The following is a 12,500-nucleotide window of genomic DNA, read 5'->3' on the forward strand; positions in this document are numbered from 1 at the left end:
ATAATAATAATAATAATAATAATAATAATAATAACTATAGTCAATTCTTTTTAGTGAGGCATATTGGCACTGACTCGCAGGGGTGCCGTTTTAGTTCGGAGAAGTTTCTTAATACCTGATTAGTAGGACAAAAATACTTCCTATCAATCAGCTGTTAGGAAACTTTTCCGAGCTAAAAAGGCACCCCTGCGAGTCGGTGCAAATCTGACCCACTAAAAAGAATTGACTTTAGAGATGCACTTAGTGGAACGCAGGCCTCCGCTGCGGCAGTTTATTTCTCAACATATTGCTCAACCATGATCTTGACCTTTAACCTTAACCTTTATTAATTGGCGTGGATTTTAATACACTCAAATATGAACCAAATTTGAAGTCTCTGTGACAGGGGTGTCCAAACTTATGGCTGGTTACGTGAATTGGTCATTTAGCTTGACCATGACCTTAACCTTTGACCTTGTCCTTCCAAGATTTAATTACTTTTAGTTTTTTACATAACAGTTAATCCCTGAGAGTTTCATTACTCTACGAATAAATTGTGGCCAGGAAGCTGTTCACAAACAAACAAACACACACACAAACAGGCGGTAAAACATAATCTCCTTCCAACTTCGTTGGCGGAGGTAATAACAATAATAATAAGAGAATATCAAGACTTAGCCTTTAGGCTATATAGATGTTTTTCTCGTATTGTAAATTACTGAATTTACTGGGATTGAACTCTTACATAATTCATCTTTATAGATTTTGTAATGTAGAAACAAAGAAAATAAATTACTATTTCCAACTGAACTTTAAACTGTATTATGAAAACTTTTCGTATCAAGGGTATTGTATTATTATTCTAATATTTTATATTTTTTAGCGAAAGAAAAGATAAGCTATAAGACACAAAGGCTTCTTTTTATAACAGAGTTACAGAAAATGAAATGACTTTTCTGTATCATATTAGATTGTCTTTCATAAAATATTTCTTATTGGGTTTTTTGAAAAGTAATTGACAATTTGCCGGAAGAAAAATCTGTTTAATCAGAATAAGTTTTATATTAAGTGAAAATGGAAACGTTTTTAATTTCTGATGCAAATAGGAAATATGAACTAAAATTTGTACAAGTGGATCTGAGTCGAAAGCGAGTTATGCTAATTCTAACAGTATCACCTCAATACTACACAGTATTCTAAAAGTTTTATTCCAGCTGTGACCAGATTTTGCAATGATAATGTAGCATTTACCGTACGAAAATTGATACTTTTTTAGGGTACATGTATTACATTTTTGGGGCTTACTTTCATTTGTTCGAGTTCTTTCATAAGTCTACAAATTTGCATCCATTGCTTCTTTTTTAGGGCACACTGGTTTTTCTTTTTTCTTTTGCAAGCTGCTGGTAGACTCTGAAAGAAAATATTAAAAGGTACTTATCCAGTGCATAAACAATTTGCATAAATATAAGAATAACCATTAGATTTTATGATTACACACACACACGCGTGCGTGCACACACACACACGCGCACGCACACACACACACACACACACACACACACACACACACACACACACACACACACATATATATATATATATATATATATATATATATATATATATATATATATATATATATGATTTTTAAAATGTTTTTATTTATTTAATTGTATTTCAGAACTGACCATTTATTGAAGGAAAATATTTTGATTTGATCTCTTATAAATATTGATTCACGGTAACATCTTACCATTTGATTCTATGGTTGTGAATATTGGTTCTCCTTCTTCGTGTAACCCTAATTGTATGGTATCATACTGTATTTCAGGTTTTTGTAAATTATCTTTTCCATTGGAAATGCTACAATCAACATCCTCATAAGAAGTAGTTGTAGTAGTAGCAGCAATAGGAGGAGGGGGTAGTAGTAGTAGCAGTATTAATAACAAATGTAGGTCTAGCACTGAAATTAGTTTTAGTAGGACTAACACTTGTCGCAATACAACTAATATTATCCATAATGCTTGTTACTGTGGCATTGCTGTACACTTCACTGCCAGTATCTTTTGCATAACCAGTTAATTCTGGAAACGCAAATATGAAATGAAACGAATGCCATATTATACTTTTTCATTTGGCTGATAAAATCATATGTATTCTATGCATAAAAATATACAAAAACACTACTAAACAAAATTTTTCTTAGGGATATCTGATTGAACATTTTCACCTAATTCAATATTTTCCCAATCTACCTTAGAATTGTTCATGGTCAGTTGATAGAAGAACCCTATAACACTAATAAAACTATCAGTCTAACACTATTCCACTGAAGATAAAGTGAATATATATGTAGCATAATATAGCAAAATCTTCACGGTCAATCTATATCTACTAAAGGATTTCTAGTCAGTAAAAGCATAACTGTAATATCTCCCAAAAGCATAGACCATTAACCAAGTATCAAGGATGAAGTTCTTATCTCAGATGATCTATTCTCGAGAGCAGGAATGGTACTTACAAGATTAGCTATATTTAGAATAATTGTGATATACTTACCATTTCAGATAATCTAAACATATACAAACTGCACATCAAATACTGCACATCAAATACACACCATATTCGAGGTTGTACAAATTCTTGTGTGGATAAATCAACAACCACTTTGATGTATGATTTGATTGGTGGTGTAAATCTATTGATGTATCTGAAAATATGTATTTCAACAATAAGTGCATTATACAAAATATATGTATATAAATATATGCACAAAAATAAAGCAAAAAAAAAAACATCTTATTAAATTATGTACTAAAATTATATAAATTATCAGACATACAGTACCTACATTTATAAATAGATATACCCAAAATTACACATGGACAAAAATATAAATGGGATGAAACAAAGAATGCCACAGTGCTTTCTGTGTACTTTATTCTGCTAATAAATTAACCAGCCAAGACCGAATCATTATCATTAACTTATGAAAAGTTGGGAGATAGCCCATAAGATAATGAGAGCCGTACAAGACGACCAGGACGATAAGCATTAAAAATTCAAAAGATGTCCTAACAACCAGGCAGGGTCCAATCGACCAACTCCCGGGGACAATGTTCCTCAGGTGCGAGATAGGGAAAGAGCAGATAACTAGGCGAAGGCTGCAGTTGAGGTGGCAGAGGGAATGGCCCATAGCCAACACACAGCCAGTGCTAGAAGAACTCAAGCTGACAAGACAAGAAGGAGGGATAGAAGGCAACACCTCTGACTAGATAGGCTAACCAGGCAAGGGAGTTAAGATTCCATAGCAAGAGGGATATAGCACAGGAAGTGAGGCTGTAGACAGAGCAGGCACTTCTTAGGCGGCAGAGGAGGATCCGAAGGGGGTATCAACTCTACGCCTTGATAGGGTTAGGCTAAAGGAAGAATTGTTCAAGCAAGCCTAGCCTAACAAGGGGGCAAGGGAAAGCTCAAAACCTAGGGTAAGATTACTTGAAAAGAGGAAGATAATTCCCAGTACAGTCAGGCTATGGCCTAACTAGTAACGGGAAGGGGCAGAGAAAACAATCGAGGGGGTCTCTAAAGCAGCAGAGAGATTTTGACCAAGGGAGGAGAAAATCTCACCTACTTAGGGCTAGGAAAGATAGCTTACAAGTAGGCACACTAACAGACAGAAGGATAAGCGAAGAAGCGGGTGTTGCTGGGATACTCAGAAAAGGGTGAGGCGGCATGACAGGAGGGCCCAAAAGCAACATTAGAACAGCAATAGTGTTCTAAGGGGTCTGCCGTGAGAAGGCAAAGAGGATAAGTCCTCACAACCAGTCATAGCCTACCGAAGACTAGGAGAGAAGCCTAAAAAAAGTTAAGGTGACATGAAGGGGTCTACTAATCAGCATAAGAACAGGGGGTTACGAGTTCCTATGGTTAAACATAAGTAGAGAGACGGATAAGTATCCCAAGACCTGTGCTGCCTCGCCAAACATATAGGCTAAGTGGAAAGTGAAAACAGTCCTGCTAAGTCAACTGAAAACACTATCCAATTCCCAGAGGGACCTTCAAGAACGCAGCTCCTCTCTATGACGAATCGACAGCATGAGAAGATAGACAGCCTCACTCAACCAGTAAGTTTAGGTGATAGAAAGGGATGGTGCACAAGTGGAAATTTACCCGGCATGGCCGCCGCTAGGTTAGGCTAGCTTAATTCAATGCTGATACAAAACACACAAGAAACACCAAGGAAGATGGGGGTATACCATAAAGATACCACGCCTTAAAATCATAATGTAAAACATATTCCTACAGTAATATGACTAAATATCTAAGCATTTCTGAGATATTTGGTAACATGATGTAATGGTGCCGACCGCATGCCGGCCTCGGAACAATAAAAGCAATCAATTCAGATAAGGTGCTGGGTGGAGACGTGGAATTCTCCAACACACGAAAAAGGGGTACTTAATTTAGTTGATGAGAAAGAAGCTTAAGCATCCATGATCGAAAATCACTCAAAAAGCCAAGAAAAAAAGTAAGAAACTCGTCAAGCGATCGTCAGAGATGGTGTCTGCGAAGGGGAATGGTTCAACAGGATACATGTTAGTTTTAGCACATAAAGATCAGGCGTTGTAACAGCTCTCTTGCCCGCGAATCCTACCGCTACCTTATCCTTCGTGACAAGGTTAATTCTATTCGGGGAAGGATAACCATGTCTTGTTTTGACCACATCCCTGATTTATACACGAAATCTCTCGGGATACTCGCTCTCGAGGTTAGAGCTCCGTTGGTACATGTAAGGTAAACTTTCTCTGGTATATCGCTCATAAAAATATCCTAAGTAGAAGCCGCCAATGACGGGAGACTGACCATATATACATATGACCAGCGTCCAAGCCATCTCTCTACCCAAGCAAGGACCAGGGAGGGGCAGGCATTTGCTGCTAAAGGCTTAGCAGGTGGACATATAGGCTCCTTCCCCTCCCCCCCCCCCACCTATCCTTAGCTCACAAGGATGATGAGGTTGGAGACACCAAGACAACTAATGAGTTTGAGCAGGAATCGAACCCCAGCCTGACGATCACCAAGCAGGGACGTTTCCAATAGTCCACCACAACAGCAGAGATCTTTTTTGGCATCCTATATTGGAATTCAAGTAATAAAAACTACTAATTTTTCTTGTTCCTTTTTCCCAACAGCTCTCCTTCCTCTTCGTCTTCAATATTTCCTGGGATGGCTTAGGGACTCCCATTTCAGTAGTTTGTCATCGATATTCCATTGGGAATATTCCTGTCATTCTTCTATTTCATTAGTACGATCAACTACAGCTCTGAGTAGAACGAATATATATATATATATATATATATATATATATATATATATATATATATATAATATATATATATATATATATATATATATATATATATATATATATATATATATATATATATATATATATATATTTAGTTTTAATTTCATTTCAAAATTCTAATATAGTAATTTGTGCATTAAGCTCAAATTCCTAATTCAAAAATAATTGGTTTCAAAATCCTAATTTATTTTTTTACACTTCGAAAACAATATTCTTGATTTCTCGGCAAAACATTTTGAATGCAAAGAAATGAACTATTTCCATGTAAATAACATTAATTCTTTTGCCTGTAGTGATTGCCTATAGAATTAGTGTCAACATGTTTGTCTCTTCTCCTGAGTAAAAATGTTATGTGATCCATTGAACATCCAATCAACCAACTTCAGCTGAATGAAAAACCGTTTTGTTTGTTTGTTCCAATCAGACGAGTTTCTTCTACTGGAACAGGTGAGGGAAATCAGGTAACCTCATTCTCTTCAATATCAAAGGATCAGAGTCAAGAAATCACTCCTTCCATCGAGAGATTTTTATTTTGATATGGAACTTTTCGTGTCGCTCTGTTATGTACATTTGGACACAACAACAACAACAACAACAACAACAATAACAACAAATGCATCCATTTCTAGTCCTTATTCATATCTTGGGTTTGACCGTTGGCCTATTGGAAACGTCCTTGCCTTGTGATCTGCCGGACTGGGGTTCGAGTCCGCTAAGTCTCGAGACTTTCTTGTAGTGTCTGTAACCTCAGCATCCCTTGTGGGCTAAGGAGGGGGCCGGGTTTAGGAGAGCCTATCGGTCTACATGCTAGGTCATCACAAGCCATTGCCTGACCCTCCCTGGTCTTAACTTGGGTGGAGATGGAGTTTGGCCACTGATCATTTGTATATATGGTCGGTCTCTAGGGAATTGTCATTGTCACTTGTCTCTGCCATTTATTAGTTGCCTTTAAACCTTTCAACGATAGCCAATATGGATTGGTGATGGTGGGAGATTTTTTTTCTGATCGCTCACTACAAATCATTCTAGCTAAGGTGACTCAAAAAGGACACACATATGAATATACCACCTCTAACTATTTTCCCTGACAGGGGGTGGTTCGAGAAGATAATGAAACACACTGGTCACTGCCATATTCATGATTCTGTATTTTTGAAAAATTCTGGATATATGGTTTTCGAAAGAAATGTTGTGTCCAGACACCGGCAGTCCTGGCAAACCATGCCAGTGCATCATGTAACACCGTTACTGCGCGGCAAGTTACCAGAGGGACTCTCCACTCAGTAATGGTGTGATAGGGTGCAATTCCTCATATATACATTATGAGTGTATGTGACCCGTCAAGAAGGAGGGCTAAATATTTCGATAGAGATGCACACACGCGCAACGGAAGCAGATTCGCCCTTACATAACCCACTCCCCCTTTTCTAACTACAACACGATAGTTTAGATAATTTGTGTGAGATTGTTCTTTTCCGAGTGGTTGACTTCCAGTATAAAGGGAATATATATATATATATATATATATATATATATATATATATATATATATATATATATATATATATATATATATATATATATATATATATATATATATATATATATATATAGATCTCTCTCTCTCTCTCTCTCTCTCTCTCTCTCTCTCTCTCTCTCTCTCTCTCTCTCTCTCTCTCTCTCTCTCTCTCTATATATATATATATATATATATATATATATATATATATATATATATATATATATATATATATATATATATACATATACATATATATATTATATATATATATATATATATATATATATATATATATATATATATATATATATATATATATATATATATATATATATATATATTATATATATATATATATGATTTATATATATATATATATATATATATATATATATATATATATATATATATATATATATCTATATATATATATATATATATATATATATATATATATATATATATATATATATATATATATATATATATATATATTATATATATATATATATATATATATATATATATATATATATATATATATATATATATATATATATATATATATATATACATATATATATATATATATATATATATATATATATATAGAGAGAGAGAGAGAGAGAGAGAGAGAGAGAGAGAGAGAGAGAGAGAGAGAGAGAGAGAGAGAGAGAGAGAGAGCCACTTACTAATTATGATATAGGAGATGATATATTTAGAAATTTTCATTTAAATTCCAACAACATATTCTTTCTAATCAAAAATTTTCAAAAATATGCTCCTCACTTTCGTTTGACATATATATGTCATTGCAATGATTGATGGCGTAAATATTTGTAGGAAACTCTCCAGTTTCATTGAGCAATTATGTGGTGTGGAATGTCAATATTTTTACCCATCATTTTTGACATGTTAATAAAACAAGGTATGCCAAGCTGAAACCTCAAACACTAATCATTTTTTATCAATGGGATTTTTTATTTTTTGTTTTTTATTATTTTTTTTTTTTTTTAATGACTGCCATAGTTAATTTTAGATGACTTATTACAAAATTCATACATCATATCTACCAGTTTCGAAGATAATTTCTGAGAGTAAGTATCAGTTTGCCTAATTATATTTAGAGATATTTTGATAGCTACGTCATCGTATGTAGTGTTTAGGAGAAGGACACTCCAAAATGAAACTATTGTTTACTAGACTAGGGTAGTGTCATAGCCTTTGTACTGTGGTCTTCCAATGTCTTGGGGTTGAGTTATCTATCTTGAGGGTACACACAGGTACAATATTTTAATCGATTCCTTGTTTCCTCTCCTCACTGATCTATTTTGCCTTTTGGAACTCTTGGGCTTATAGCATCCTGCTTCTCCCCCTAAGGTCGTAGCTTAGCTAATAATAATAATAATAATAATAATAATAATAATAATAATAATAATAATAATAATAATAATTCCCAAAACTCACTCTTTCTTAAAATATTGTTATCAAAGCTTTTCAGTAGTAAAAAGGTTTGTTAATATTTTTCCCAGACGGAACCTTAGTCAGAACATTGGGATAATTAGATCATTCTTCATCATTTACTGAAATTGCAAATTTCCTTTGTGTAAGTGACCAGAAATGTCACTAGGCTGTGTGCTAATGGACAGCCACTACCTCTAGAGAGTTAAGGAGTCTTTTGATTGGCCTGACAGTACTACAACATTGGATCCTTTTCTCTCGTTGCGGTTTATTTTCCCTTTACCTACAAACACACACACACATACACACACACACGCGCGCGAGCAAACACCGAATAGTCTGATCTATTCTTTACATATTCTTGTTTGTCTTCATACACCAGGCAACACTGAGATTACCAAAGAATTCTGTTGCACTGGAATTGTTCATTGGCCACTTTCCTCTTAGCAAGGATAGTAGAGACTCTATAGTCATGGTGAGCTGCTCTTCTAGGAGAAGGAAAATCCAAAATCCAACCATTGTTCTTTAGTCTTGGTTAGTGCCATAGCCTCTGCTTCATGATCTTCCACTGTCTTGGGTTAGAGTTCTCTTGCCTGAGGGTACATTTGGGCACACTATTCTATCTTATTTCTCTTACTCTTGTTTTATTAACGTTTTTATAGATTATACAGGTGATATTTATTCTAATGTGGTTACTCTTTTTGAATATTTTATTTTTCCTTGTTTCCTTTCCTCACTGGCCTATTTTCCCTGTTGAAGCCCTTTGGCTTATAGCATCCTGCTCCAACTAGGTTTGTAGCTTAACAAGTAATAATAATAATAATAATAATAATAATAATAATAATAATAATAATAATAATAATAATAATAATAATTATTATTATTATTATTATAATAATGATAATAATATCAACATATTAGGTCATTGATAAAGCGTAGTGACATATTAGGTCATTGGCATAAAGCTTAGTGACATATTAGGTCATTGGCATAAAGCTTAGTGACATATTAGGTCATTGGCACAAAGTCTACAACAGATGAACTTCCATTTTATAATTTTTCAAATAGTCAAATATTTACTGACATAGTTTTTGACTATCCTTGTATGTTACAGGTACATGAATGTATATATTCATGTGTGGGTGTGTATGTGTAGCCTCGGATGTTGAGCCACAAATGTTTGGGACAAAACTACCATATTTGTTTGTGTATATATGTATGTATATATTTAGACTATGTATGTATGTATGTATGTATGGACCAAGGCGCAGAATAACATTAAATGTAATATTTGCGAGCTCCTTAAGTAATAAACAAGTCTCGCGAGACTGTCTGATCACTCTTCCATACATACATACAGTATATATATATATATATATATATATATATATATATATATATATATATATATATATATATATATATATATATATATACAGTAGAACCTCGGTTTACGAACGACTCCGCTTACAAAATTTTTCGGTTTACGAAGGGACTTTCTCTGAAAAATTTGTCTCGGTTAACGAATATTGTATCGTTTAACGAATTTAAATTTCCCTCCCACGCGCCTTTTTTTGTGGAAAAGTGTTAACGCCGCGCTTCCCGATTGCATTTTTCATGGAAATAACTTAACGACAGCATCTCACAATGGAGTCACGCGACTCCTCCCACTCATACCTACCACCCCCTAAACCCCTTTATTACCCCCTTCACTCGTTCATTATCTCAGTATCCGCCGTCTCGATAGCCTACATACTTAGTGAATTCGTGGACGATTTCTTTGTGATTTTTACACGTGGTTTGTGATTTGTTTTATTTTCACTCATTTGTGATTACAGTACTGTACTGTATTATTGTGATAGACAATGGCTCCTAAGATGTCGAAGAAGGAAAGCAGTAAGAAGAAGCTGATGATAACGATTGAGATGAAGGAGATCATCGAGAAGCATGACCAAGGCATGCATGTGAAATACATTGCTAGTTTTTTTCAATCGCTCGCAGTCGACGACATGCACAATATTAAAGAAAAAAGAAGAAATAAAGGCCGCTAAAGTAGCTAAAGGTGTATCGTCGTTGTCAAAACAACGGCCACCAATTCTTGATGACGTAGAAAATTTATTAATGGTGTGGTTAAATGAGAAGCAGCTCGCAGGAGATTCAGTAAATGAGAACATGATTTGCGAGAAGGCAAGAACCATTTACGAGGAGGGAGGCACTGCACAATCACTGTCTTCGAGTGAGATAAAAGATTTTTTAAAGAAGTGGGAAGACGTGAAAAGTTTTCTTGAGGAAAATGTCCCGAATAAGGCTGAAACAGACCGTGCAATAAATTTATTAGTCGATAAGGGGGTGGGTCACTTCTATAAAATTTTAAAGAACAGACAAAAGCAGGTGTCTATTGAAAAATATCTTGTGAAGGGGGAGAAAAGAACTGTGAAAGACAACGACCAAGAGTCTTGCAAACGCAAAACCAGTGACAGTGAACGCCATTCTCGCGAGAGAACTCCAGTCAACGTTCCTGAAGTTCTCATGGAGGGAGATTCTCCCTACAAGCAGTAACCCACTCCTCCTCCTTCCCCTCCTCTCGTCTCCGTCAAGCCAGCAGCGACACTCCTCTAAGTTAAGTTCAGGTTTACTGTGCATGCATATCCATATTTTCATCATTAAATGACTGCAATATTTTAATAATTTTGTGTAGAGTACAGTAGAGTACTGTATGTGTAAGGAAAAATTTTTGAAAATTGGTTTTTGTAGATGAGTTGAACTAATTATTTCGATTTTATAACATTCTAATGGGGAAATTCGTTTCGCGATACGAATTTTTCGGTTTAAGAGTTCGCATTAGGAACGAATTAAATTCGTAAACCGAGGTTCTACTGTATATATATATATATATATATATATATATATATATATATATATATATATATATATATATATATATATATATATATATATATATATATATATATATATAGATATAGATATTATATATATATATATATATATATATACCCTATGAAGAAGTACAGAGTATAATAGATGAGACTGGTGACTACATTGCTAAACTTTGAAGGAATACTCGAGGTTATACAGAATTTGGTGGGTGTTGTGAGTCTTGGCGAAGTTCCAAGGGAGAATTGAGCATATTATACAAGTATACATTGACTTCACCATGTGGCAATTACAAAAATCCAATAGATCACATAGCAATTAATAAAGAGAGAAAGAAGACTGAGAAATGTAGGAAGCTATAGAGATGCAGATATTGGTAGTGATCACCAGCCCCTCATTGACACACTGAAATTAAAACTGAAAGCACCCAAGAAAAATATAGATAGAATATCTAGGTTTGATATAACTAAGCTTTTAGAGGAAGAGAACAGAGAAACCTTTGCAATTGAATGTAGGAATTCATTTGCAGTCTTAGATACTTTAAGAGACGAAGAGGAGAATAGTGTGATATTAAGAACATATATCACCCGGTTGTTAGTGAAGTTTTGGGACACGCAGTTACAAGGAGAAAACCATGGAAATCATCCCAACTGTAAAAAGGAGTCAAAGACAGGAATAGGTTGTTGAAATTTTCCGAAGAAGTGATGAAAATTACAAGGTAGAGCGTGCTAAGTATTCCAGTATTGATAGTGAGGTCAAAAGAAAAGCCAGGAATGACTGGAGAGAATATTTAGACAGTGAAGTAGATGAGGCTGACAAAGCTAAGATTTCAGAGATTGGCTATGGTGTAAGAGTTGCTCATAGAATTATAATTAAATCTCTACTTGGGCCAAAAAAAGAAGCATATACCCATCAAAAGGAGAGATGGATCTGTTATAGCAACAGATGAAGAATGGGGATGTTGGATGGAACACTTAAGTAAGATTATCAATAGGACATATGAAGGGAATAATTTGGTTGATATACCTGAAGCTGAGGAAGACCTTGATGTACCCATGAAAAGATTCAGTGTGTTTGAAGCCGAAGCTATCATAAAAAAACTCAGGATATAAAAAAAAAACCCTGGATACGATTGAATAACTGGAGACGATTTTGGCCGAGAATGAAGTGACTCCCAGAATACTTACAAGATAAATTTGGAGAATGTAGTACGAAGAGACGAAACCTGATGAATGGGAGCTAGGAGTGCTGGTGAAATTGGCAAAAAAGGAGACC

General features: G+C 34.7%; 1 pseudogene; it reads right to left on the reverse strand.

Annotated features, from left to right (window-relative positions):
• Positions 1-1,251: 1,251 nt before the first annotated feature.
• LOC137625607 (uncharacterized) lies at positions 1,252-3,713 on the reverse strand (annotated as a pseudogene).
• Between the last annotated feature and the right edge of the window lie 8,787 nt (positions 3,714-12,500).

The sequence above is a fragment of the Palaemon carinicauda genome, chromosome 32 (assembly GCF_036898095.1).
Source record: "Palaemon carinicauda isolate YSFRI2023 chromosome 32, ASM3689809v2, whole genome shotgun sequence".
Classification (NCBI taxonomy): domain Eukaryota; kingdom Metazoa; phylum Arthropoda; class Malacostraca; order Decapoda; family Palaemonidae; genus Palaemon; species Palaemon carinicauda.